The 12,702-nt window shown below is 37.5% G+C and overlaps 1 protein-coding gene across 1 annotated transcript in view; it reads left to right on the forward strand.

Moving 5' to 3' along the window:
* LOC121318709 (probable E3 ubiquitin-protein ligase MID2) overlaps positions 1–12,702 on the forward strand; it is a 136,692-nt gene that overhangs the window by 57,570 nt on the left and 66,420 nt on the right. The gene's annotated exons all lie outside the window — the stretch shown is intronic.

Here is a 12,702-nt window from a genome sequence, read left to right on the forward strand (position 1 = left end):
TTTTTTTTTAATCAGTGAACAAGTTATTCATTACTACACCAAGAGGCAAGACTTGTCTGGCAGTGACTCATTATGGTCTGATCCCTGCTACCAAAAATTACTCCGGGCTTAAATGGTGTAATGCTCACTCATTAAGAGAAAATTAGAGTGACAGAGAATATAACTGCAAAGGTCCATTCAAAATAATTACAGGAAAACAACCTGCCAATTGGATTCCTATCTGTAATCACATTTCAGCATCCAGGCAGACAGACGTGACTTCCATCCACTTTTTAGTAAAGCACATCTGTTGAATTAGTGGACTACTTTGTATAAGTGTAGAGAATCCTTGGTTAGTGGCTTCTGTATTTTGTCAGTCCGTATTTCTCTGAAGCTTTTAAAATTGTCATTGTCCATAGTCCAACTTTAGCATAGCACTAAAAGCACGATATATTTTTCACAGCAAGGCTGTACAACTATCAATCCTTTTTGCAGGTTACTGAATGTGTTTTTTTTTTTTCTTTTTTTTTATGTGACAATACCAGATGTGGTATACTTTTACTCTGGGGTAACATATCACCACCTGGTGTTGCTAGCTTGCCTCTTCAATAGTGCTTAATGACAAATAGGGATAAACCAACATATAGCTCTTTCCCTTAAAGCTCTACTAGTGCACAGTCTCAGTATGACCCATTGTCTTCTATTCAGCCCTGTTCCATGTGTGAAGCAGAGACTGACAGTACTTTGTTCCAGATTGTGAGATGGTTTTGGGATGTCCCCAGAAGATCCAAGACTATCTTCTACATATATTAGAGAAACAAAAACAAGATCTTGAAGAAATAAAATGTATAAAGTATTGCATCTGCGGGCTTCATTGCACAGTATGTTGATTACATGCTTCCTGACGCCACTTCAGGAGTCTTTTCAGAAGAATAGTAATTTAGCATGATAAATAATTTAGATAGCAATAGCTTTTTTAAACTTTTGAATATTTAGTGGTGTCAGAGGGATCTTTGACCACTGACCACTTGAGTGACTATTGGTTGGATTTGGGGACAATAGCACGTGCTGTTTTGGTCATGTGACATAGTATTGGCCAATATGTTACGAGTTATTTAATAAGATGTTAAACAAATACTAAATTAAATTGTAAAAGACAAGTATGCAAAGGGTTACAACGGTTACTGTGTCATCATCCTTTTCTGAAACTCTGGGACAAGGTATTGATACAGAGTGAAATATTCTGTAAAAAGGGATATTCTTTCCAGCGCTAGGGCGTAACATAGTTCTAATATTACTCTAGCATGTGATGGTTAAAAGCAAGAAAGATATTTGGGTAATCCTGATATGTGTTTAAACAGAAAACTATTACCTGTAAACAGGCTTGCTCTGTCAAAATACCACCTGATAAAGTACAGTAGTAATCTTTATGATGCAGAAAATGCATTGGTATGACAATGGAACTGCATTTATTTATCAGTAAGCAGGGCTGTGGTGACCGCTTCTTCATCCCAAGGAGGGACACCGCTGCACTTGACAGCTGTGAATTAGCAGGCTGAGTTTAAAGCCTGCATTGCAGCAGGCAGTGTTGCTATTAATTATACTTAAACTTTTCAAGTTTGTCCCCGACAGGGGAGAGCAAGTCAGATCAGATTCAGAACAGAACACACCTAAGCCTTGTCACCTTTGATGTTATCAGTGTTGATCGGCTTCTGGCTTTTGTTTAAAAGTTGACCTGTATTTAGTAGCACAGCCTACCATCTTAAGTTTTATTAACACTTACAGAATTATATATTTATAGATAATATCAGCATTTAGTTATTTTTTCTGCTAAACAGTTACTATGTGGTTTAAATTATCCATCATTATAATGTAATTGTCATATCAATTATGCTGTTTTCATTTCTTTCCATTTATCATCAATCATGATCTATTGGGACACAGTAATGTCTTGGAAATCATACAACAGTATAGATGAACCTTGTTTTAATGATTCCATCAAATTACTCATGGGTTTGATTTAATGATCATAATTTTGAATCATAATTTATCATAATGAAACTGTTATTATTTCAAGTAGGCGTAGCTTAATTTCTCATTATCTTGCTTGACACAAACATGAATAATAGACTATATATGAAATATGTAGAAATGTAGTGGTGTTGATTTTGAAAGCTTCTAAATGTTCCATAAAGTGGTCTGCGAAATGTCTGTGAGTTTTCGCAATGTACAGTCTGTTGCATTTCTTGCAGATAATGTAGTGTACTATTCCTTAATAGGTGCATGTAAAATGTTCATGGATGTTGAATGATGACTTAGGGCCTCTGACCTATGTTTGGGTGTTAATATTTTTAAAGGTATAATGCATAGAATTGTATCTTTTTTAAAAGTTCACCAGAGGAACAAATCTTGTTGTGGACTACTTATTCTCTTAGATTCTTGTCTCTTCTATATGATATCCGTGGAGGAGTCTTGGAAATAGGTGATGCAGATGGGTCTTGCTGTAAAATTTAAGGTTTCTTTTCACGATTTTCTGTATTTCTGTGCTGGTAGGGTGACGAGTGAGGACCAGAGGAATTCTGTCACCTGCATGTTGTTTACTATTATTATATTAGGCGTCTTTTCTGTTTATATTAGAAGAACTGCTGGATTTAGCGTCAGTGAAGAGCTCATCTGAAAAACCTACATTCTTTTTTTAATCATTTAAACTTTTGATTACATCCAGAAAAAAAAAAATTACCATACTCCACACTGTTAAGGGGAAACAAGTTTTTATTGAGAAGTATTATATGTTAAAAGTACAAAACTGAAAGATCGTAATTGGATAAGTCTCCACCCTCCTGAGTTAATACTTTGTGGAAGCACCTTTGGCAGCAATTACAGCTGTGAGTCTGTTGGGATAGGTCTCTACCAACTTTGCACACCTAGATTTGGCAATATTTGACCATTCTTCTTTACAAAACTGTTCGAGCTCTGTTAAGTTCCTTGGGGATAATTGATGGATGGCAATCTTCAAGTCATGCCACAAATGTTTGATTGGATTTAGGCTGGGGCTCTGACTGGGCAACTCAAGGACATTTACCTTTTTGTTCCTTAGCCACTCCAATGTAGCTTTCAGTTTCAGCTTTCTTGCAGAGGGCAGCAGGTTGTCAATAAGGACTTCTCTGTACTTTGCTCCATTCATTTTCCCTTCTATCCTGACAAGTGCCCCAGTCCCTGTCGATAAGAATGTGTTGGGTTTGCGCCAAACATAAAGCTTTGCATTTAGGCCAAAAAGTTCCATTTTAATTTCGTCAGACCACAAAACTTTTTGCCACATGGCTACAGAATCTCCTGAGTGGTTTTTTGCATACTTCAAACTGGATTCAAGGTGGGCTTTCTTGAGTAATGGCTTTCTTCTTGCCACCTTACCACACAGGCCAGATTTGTGAAGTGCTTGGGATATTGTTTTCACATGCACACTTTGACCAGTCTTGGCCATAAAAGCCTGTAGCTCTTGCAAAGTTGCCATTGGCCTCTTGGTAACCACTCTGATCAGTCTCCTTCTTTCTCGGTCATCCAGTTTGGAGGGACGGACTGATCTAGGCAGGGTCTTGGTGGTGCCATAGACCTTCCTTTTCTTAATCGTCTTGACCGTGCTTCAAGGGATATTCAAGGCCTTTTGATTTTTTTTTTTTATACCCATCCCCTGGAGTTCTTTTGAAAGCGCCTTGGTGCCACTACCCAGCAGAGGGAACCTACAGGAACTGCTGAATATATCATAAAATCATGTGAATCTCTACAATTTAACACAGGTGGAGGCCACTTAACTTGGTGTGTAATTCTGAAGGCGATTGGTTACACCTGAGCTAATTTAGGATTTCTATTACAAGGGGGGTGGACACTTATCCAACCAAGCTATTTCAGTTTTTTTTTTTTTTATTATTAATTTTCTACAAATTTCTAGAATGTTTTTTTTTTACTTGGAAGTTGTGGGGTAGGATATGTAGATAAATTTAAAAAAAAAAAAAACTATTTGAATGCATTTTAATTGCGGTCTATAAGGCAAGGAAAGGTGAACCTTTTGAAAGGGATGTAGACTTTCTATAGCCACTGTAAGTATATAATTCTGGTGAATGACTAAAGGATATTTGTTCTGTAAAGTGCCATTTTAACATTAACAAATATCACAATCACACCTGCTCAAAAGACATTGGTTCCAAGATGCTATTTGTGCACTGTGCAATGTTCCACCTTCTCCAAGCTGGAGATTTACAGCTTAAGGCTATCTAATTGTCCTGAGCAAGGGGTACAAATGTGCACTTTCTTTTCTTTTAACCGCTGAGAGTTTCAATACCAGTTGGCAAATACATTCTGACAAGGATTTGTTTGTGTTAGCCATCATTTTTCACTCACAATTGCCAACACAGAATAGCTGTGGCAAATTAGGGGCAGATGTTCTATTTATTAGTGGAAAGCAAGATGGAGAGTGTGACCGTGACTAATAAGCAATGCATTCATTACTGTAAATCATTTATCTGCTTGTGTACTTTACATCTTTTATTAATAAATCAGTCACAGAAAGCATTAGTAGTGGTATTTCTCTTTTCACCTCATTATGTTCACAGTGTAGTGATATAGTTGTAACTGAATAACAGGTTGAGAGCCAGCGCGAAAGGATTTCTGGTACTCTCAGCTCATAAAATATTTAAGTGCTGCTTCATTTTACAAAAGTGAATTGTTTGAGTTTCATTAAGAACAGAGAAATCAGCGATCAATGTCAAGTATCGTATAGGCTATCAGAATAGCTGTTAAGGTCTTTGAGTATATATCATACCATCGACTCTGTGTCATATTAACAGTCAGCAAACTTGATCTCTTGTGGCAGTACAAATTAATTTTTGGTTGAACTGTGTACAAGTTTCACCCCCATTTTTCTATCCAATGTTACCTCGCCATTGCAGCCCACTTACCGGTCAGGGGGACTGAATATCAAGAGGCAACCTCTGTTCTTGCTGTCAAGCCAGTTGTCTCTTTTCACTGAATCCTGGAGGCAAGAGCCCAGCCTGGGAAGTCAGTTCCTGGACCAGCAGAAGCTGCTGAAGTGTAAAGAGGTGAACTGTCTCCTATTTATTTTCCTCCCCAACCCACAGGAGTGCAAAGACCAATGCAGTGCTAACACAAAACAAGCAACACAGCATGACAAGGATTCAAACCAGTGAGTTCCTGATTGTGGTGAGAAGGGGGCTAAGAGTGTTATTTTCACTGTTGGGGCTACAGGTATGGCTCATATTTAAAATAAAACCCTTAGAATTGGCATATTTTTAAGAAATGGACTTGTTTGTTAAAGTGCATGAGCCGGCTCCAGGCACACCCTGATAAGTCCACAAAGAGCTCTGGGTGCTCACTTAATGATCAAGCAATCCCAACTGGCAAATTCGTGTCAAGGACATTTAATACAAAGATTAGATTTGCTTTTCAAACACCAGTCATCATCAAAAAGGGAAGGATCTGCCAAGTCATCTGCTGCCATTCATTAACCCTTTTTTTTTCCTTTTTTGCCTGTTGAACTCAAGGGTGAGATGTCCTCAAAACATTCAGGTCTTTTATGTTAATCTCAGTAATTCTTGTGCAAACCAACTTAAAACCAGTGTAGATTATGCAAAGGGCATACACTAATGAATAAATTATGTTAAATCACTTCTAGGCTTGTCTTTAGTATGAAAGGGACACACCTCATGGAAATAGTGAGGAGACACAAGTTCAACCAGAGCCTCTTGAGTGGTTCCACGGTGTCTGTGGGCACCACTCTTCTTCAGTGGCTTTGTTGTCCACAAACAAACAGGTCCAAGGGACCAGTGTCATTGCTTTGTGTGCTACACTGACGCCAGCACAGGTATCTTACAGGACTACTTTGCATGGTTGCATCTTTTGTTTGCATTCGTCATTCAAATCAAAGTGATTTATTTTATTGGCCAACCTACAAACTTTAGCCAAGATCTATCCATGTGCACACTGGTACTTTGCAGGCATACTGAGCTCTTTCTGTACAATATCTATGACAGTCTCCAAAGATCCTAGAAACATGAATCAACCAATAGACTGTTCATGTGGGTGTTCTGTCATTTATTTTACGAAATATTAACTGCAACCCCCTTTTATATAAAGCAATAAAAGTAACACACAGGATGGATGTACTGTTTATAGAAGACGAGTGAAGTTTGATCTATTGTAGGTTGTGATTGCCACACCGTGCTGGTAATGAAATGCATGAGATTCAGCGTTCGTCTGTGTTCAGCTTATTGATTTTTCTTTGTTTTTGCTGTATCAATGTTGTATTTTACCTTAGTGTGCATTACTCTCATCTACAAAAGGAAAGCTAGATTAATGCTGTGTGTCCAAATGAAAGATAATGGCATCCTGTAGTTCCTATATAGAGGAAGCACAAAGTAAACACATGAAAAGCCTTCCCCACAATGGGAACCACATGTTCATATGTTTTGCTTCAAAAAAATAACAATGGCCTTATTCCAGCTTGTTGTGTGTGTGTGTGTGTGTTTTAATTTATTTTATTTTTATTATTATTAATGTGCACAAAAAAATTGACTGTATTGTAGTTTGTTGTAAAATGAGCCTTCTTTAAGCACAATATGTAGACATGTGGGATTGCTCTTTTTCCACTCCAGTGTGCTGTCAAAACAGCTTTGCAATTTGGTCTGAATAGATGTAGCAGCAGCTTTCTGTAATCATTTTATTGAATTACTATACTGAGAGGAGCTACTGCAATTGCTTTTTTGATTGCTTAAGTTAATTGCAATACAAATGTACTGCTCATTTCTACCACAGTGCAAAGTGGAACTTGTCAGGCGTAGATGCTGAAAGTTGGGCAACAGGGTAATAGAAATACCACCAAGGGTCATGGAAGACAATGTTGCAGACACCTAGCCCTGCTTTATATTGAGGAAGAGTTCCAGCTGCGAAAAAAGTAATGCAACATTTTTAAAAGGGACACTCGCAGTAGCTATTAATGAATGCAGTTGTTTAAGTAGATGAGGGATTTTCAAAAGTGAGGTGTGCAGTGGTAATTTATAGCACTGTGAAACCTATGCTAATTTTACATTTTACAAAAGTAGGGTTACAGAAAAAATAGAGAATGATAGAAACATGCGTAATAACATCTTATCATCATTAAACAGGTAGGTGTTGAGACAAGGCACAGTATATAGTTATGAAAGGAGCACCACATGTCATGGTGGTCAAATATGGTCCAATATCTGCACACCTAGGGGTGTTTGGTATGAGGCAATGCCAAGTATCATTACAGCCTAGGCATGCACATTTACAATGGGTACCCCCTACCTCATGCCACCCCTACCAAAGTGAATTGTTTGAATCAGGCAGAGTTGTTCTGAATGTATGGGGACATTTGCACAGGTTGGAACACTTGTAAGCCAATTAGATTTATTTATTCTTGTCATTTTATAAAACTTCATTGAAAGCAATACCAACAGAAATCTTGTTAAAGCGTATTTAACAAAAAAAAAAGAAACATATGCAAACTCCACTCCTAGTGAAGAAAGTTTCTTCCTTGTAGGAAACTGTAGTTGTATATATCAATGTATACCACAGTCTGCCAGTTTTGTGGCAGCTGGCCGGCTACTAGATGCCATGTTATTCACTATGTTTCAGTTAAATGCAGTACATTTGGTCGGCATGGAAGATACAAGCAGTCTTTACATTGTAAAATCAATTTGATTTGTCATCTCTCCGGTGAAGCATTGGAGATCTGATCAGTCCAACCTTTAATAATACTCATTGCATCACTAGGTTTGTACAAAAACATGATCTAATACCGAATGACAGTTAAGGGTGTAGTCCACACGTGCAGAAGAGTGTATCCATGTGGAAAAAAATGCATGTCACATGTATGTCAAATTCATGAATGTTATGTTATGGTGCTGATGTGCAAAGTGATTTGCGGCTGCAAAACATTGATATTGCTGCCAAAAAATGTGTTTAGCTGCCGTAAAGTGGGACTTTAGCATTCACAAAAAATGCGGCATGTAAAGAATGGTTTTCACCTGCGGTTCTGCACCCGCTATCAAATTAGCACTTTGCCATCATTAATCCATTTAAATGATATTCAAATGAAGAAAAGAGGATTACTAAAGTGGTGCAAACTTTATAATGAGATGTAAGGATTTAGCCTTGCTCTTGGGCAGTGGCTGACCCTCCAAAAACTTTGCACCTCCTCTTACAAGGTGCAAACCATTGTAGAAACAAGTAATTAACTTACCCATTGTTCATTTACATTTTTGATAGTTCTGTCTGATTTGTAGGCTACAGGCAGTCTTTATTTTTTTTAATTCTTCCACCCCAGGTGTATAGATGTAAGCAAGCCCAAACTAAATGATAGAGAAGTGTGAACCGGTTCATTTGAAAGCGGTGTGGTGTAATTTTGTGGTACTCTTTAAAAAGTGGTACTGTTCTTGCCCAGGCATGTGCAAATGATTTTAGCGCAGAAATCAAAGAGACTTCCATCTGCACGGGGTACGATGTACTATGTCTGGCCGATTTTAAAGTTATTTTTAATATAATTTTTTTCACAATTCAGCATTACGATGTTGTGGGTGAACTACAGTTTGTCTTGTTCGTAGTGATTTGTGCAGTAGACAATCACAGCATTGACAGTGTACCATTTTCTGGTGTTAAACTGGTATGCGGACCACATTCTGACGATGTGTCACTTTCTGGTCTTGCACTGGGTAACCGGTTTCTGCTTTGGAACTGACAAACCAGATACAAATATCAAGGATCTGGTTCCATTGAGTACTATTATGTTTTTAATGAAACTGATTATTAAAAACATAAAACCCTTAAAATTATCAAAGACTTTGAATTTCTTATAACTATAATTGACACGTTTTATACTTAATAAAATATGAAAAAAAAAAAAACATGCACTGAGTTAGACTATATATTTGCGTTTTGTTGTCCTTGTTTTGGACTACTGACTGATCTTGGCTGAGTCCAGGCTATTCCACTGCCAGCCATGGACGGGAGTTCCCAGGGGACGGCGCGCAATTGGCCGAGCGTCGCCCAGGGTGGGGAGGGCTTAGGTCAGCCAGGGTGTCCTCGGCTCACCGGGCACCAGCGACCTGTGGGCCTACCTGCAAGCAGCCGGCAAGCAATCTGCTGCATGGGCCTCAGACACTGTAGCTCTGAAGGTAGCTGCATGGCGGAGCTGCAGAGTAAAAAGAAGTGGTCAGCTGATGGCACACGTTTCGGAGGACGCGTGTACTCATCTTCATCACTCCCGAGCCAGCACGGGGTGTTGCACCGGTGAACCAGGCTTATAGAATGGGGTAAAAAAAACAATTTGGCGATTCCAAATTAAAAAAATAAAATAAACACAATTGCACAAGCAGCCATACATACACATGGAAATAGAGAAGCTTTTTTCTTCAAGTAAAGGTGAAACAATTTCCAAAATAAATATTGTATGTTGGCTGTCAAGTGTAGACAACATTTCCATCTTGTAGACCCTTATCTGTTGAGAAAACAACACCCAGCCCTGACAATATTTTTTTCTTTGAAATTCACATGAATGAAGCAGGATTTTCTTCTAAGTGCCACCTGGGTCCTTTTTTATTCAACATTTTCATGTAATACAAATACAATTTTATGGACAGATGTATTCTTACTAATTCTTGAAAACAACATGGATTTCTAAAATTTTACAAACATTATATTATATATATATATATATATATCTATATATATATATATATATCATACATATATAACTATATTAATTTCTAGAAATCTAGTCACAGGTGTTTCTGTGCTAGGTGTTCTCTAATTATAATGTACTGGCTGCAGAGACAATGTTGAAATAATGATACAGTATGTTGTTGTCATTACTTGATAGCCAGCTGCTTGTTTTAGTGATCAAAGATATTCTACATGAGCAGGATCATCTTCAAGTTGTTCTCTGGAGACAGTGAACCTGTGTTTCTGGTTTCACCATTGAGTTGTGGTTGCTATTGACCTAGATTAGAGGGGAGAGGTTAAGAACAGTATCTGTTTTAGTCTGAAACTTCAGATCTTGGGCGGGGGGGAGGGGGTGGTGAAGCATGAAGCATGTCTTTTTCACAGGCAGATTTCCATGTAATGCAGAATGGAAGAGAAATGTGTGCTGACTGCTTAAAAGACCAACCTGCAATCATTGCTAACCACTGGTGAGAGTCAATGATGTGTGGCATAAAAAAATCAGATGGCAGTGTGTGTGTGTATATATATGCTTCTTGGTAGCAAAAACAGCACAGTGCTTTTTATTTCTTATGTTTGTTTTCCCTTTCTAACTCTTCGTTGGTACATATCTTTTCCTGTTTTAGAGTTATTGTTTAGAAAAGCTGTGGATGAATAGTGGTGCTTACCCTCACGACCTTACAAGTGAGGGTACCTCATTCTTGACCTGATAACCCCTGCCATCAGTGGTGGCCTCAAGCAGAGATCTTGAATTATACTGGTGTGGACTAGTGCACACTGGGAATGGAAATCACCAAACCATCATTTCAGTTGTGAACCCACTATACCTACATTAACATGTATTGTGTTGGTTGGGGATCCTGTACCAGAACATTCATCTAGGTGAATTGCAATCACAACACAATACTGGCAACCTTTCTAGTGAAAAATACACAGTACTCCTCTTATGGGGTTAATAAAATAGCATGTTCTGTAGCTTATGATTTGTCTGTAGCAGGTTCAGGTATTCAGAGATGTTGGCCCTGCCTTATTGTTCCGCTTTATTTTTAAAATTGGCTCCTCAGTTAGAAAATGGCAGCCATGAAAGAAAATCTGGAAATGTATTATGTCAGACATGAATCTTAAACTGATTTCTACTTTTTGCTATTGAATTACATCTGTCATATGCTTCTGCTGCTTAGGGAGTTACTAGCAATTAAGCTCAAAGGGCCTTTGGGATGCCAGATTTATCTTGGTGTCTTTTAACAATGTCATTGCTTTTTGATAAACACGGTGTTATGTTAAAAATGACAAGCTGGACATTTTGGAGCAGAAAACAGCTAGAGCTTTTACTCACATGTACAATACTATACACTATTCGTTTTTCAGAAGCATTCTGTGGACATGTATTGCTTTTAACAGTGTTCAAATCTGGGAATTATTTTGGTAGAAGCTGTCTAGCTTGTGTATCTATTCTGAGACAGCTATGACAATGATACCTATGATAAACCTCATCTATTGGTGCTGTATTTGTAACTGTGTGGGAAAGAAATACAACCGCATTAAATTTTGTTTGTGGAACAAGTGCTTCCTGCCACAAAAGTAGAGTAGCTTATATGGTGTGTGCTTAGTAACTGTCCAGTGCCTGTGTGTCAATGCACGTTAATAAAGAAAGATGCCAAGAGAAAGTACAGTTGGCATTAGGAAGGACAGGAGTTATTGCTGTCCAGGCAGCGATTTATCTCATATCTAATGTTTAATGTATCTCCTTTTGAAGGCAACAATTCTCGCTGCTTGTAGAGATCATATTGCATTACAAGAGACTTCTTGAAAAGGCAATACTGTTAATGAGCAACATGTGAAATCCCTAAACAAATTATTTTTGTATTCAAACAACAATTCCCATATTTCGATTGTAAATGTGGGCCTATTATTTGGACAAAACATTGTCTATTTTAATCATCTTTAAAAAAATAAAAACTTCTTTATTATGCCTTCATAACTCATAAGCCTGCTTTATCATTGAACTATATATATATATATGAGTTTGTGTTTTGTGAAGGGTCGTCTATAAATTGGGTTTATTAGTCACAATGTTTAAATGTTTTAGAATGTACTGTACAACACACAAAAAATAACAGTACATATTGCAATCCTCAGAAACCATGAGCAAAAACCTTCCACACAGAAGACTTCCTGCTTATATTATTGGCTGTTAAATTTCCTGGGGCAAATCGAATTCAAATCAAAAGCTGTTTTACAGCTTGAAGGTATCGATTTTAAATGTGGTAAAACGGTATATTTTTTCAATTGCATAATGACTGTGTGTTTACTGCTTCCTGTAAAGTACCCCTGATGGTATCTGTCTCAGTTGTTTGGTTGGCATTGCAAGCTGATCTCATTTCATGCATGAGTGGAGGCCTGGCTGATGACAAGGCTATTAGTGGGATTGATTTCCTATCAGGCCGTTGACTGCCTCACTAAGACAGACGTGGCAGGGTCTAGCCCTGTGGTCTGGCACCTATGAACATTGAATTAGCAGATAGCGATACAACATGATGGGTGTTGCACCTATCGATTAGATGAAAGTCATGGCGCAATAACAGTGTGTGAAAAGCTGCCCTCAGGCAGGGATTATGTTGTAAGAGGTTTTTAAATTAATTGAAAGTGGACCAAATATGACATCCATAGTGACACAGGGGTTTCGAGTACCATGGTGATTATTGGGCTACCAAAGAGATAGATAGATAGATAGATAGATAGATAGATAGATAGATAGATAGATAGATAGATAGATAGATAGATAGATAGATAGATAGATAGATAGATAGATATATATATATATATATATATATATATATATATATATATATATATATATATATATATATATATATATATATATATATATATATATATATATATATATATATATTTTTTTTTTTTTTTTTTTTTTTGAAAATGTAAAGAGTTTTTACAAATAATAGTCCTTGT

This window comes from Polyodon spathula, chromosome 7, assembly GCF_017654505.1.
Source record: "Polyodon spathula isolate WHYD16114869_AA chromosome 7, ASM1765450v1, whole genome shotgun sequence".
Lineage (NCBI taxonomy): Eukaryota > Metazoa > Chordata > Actinopteri > Acipenseriformes > Polyodontidae > Polyodon > Polyodon spathula.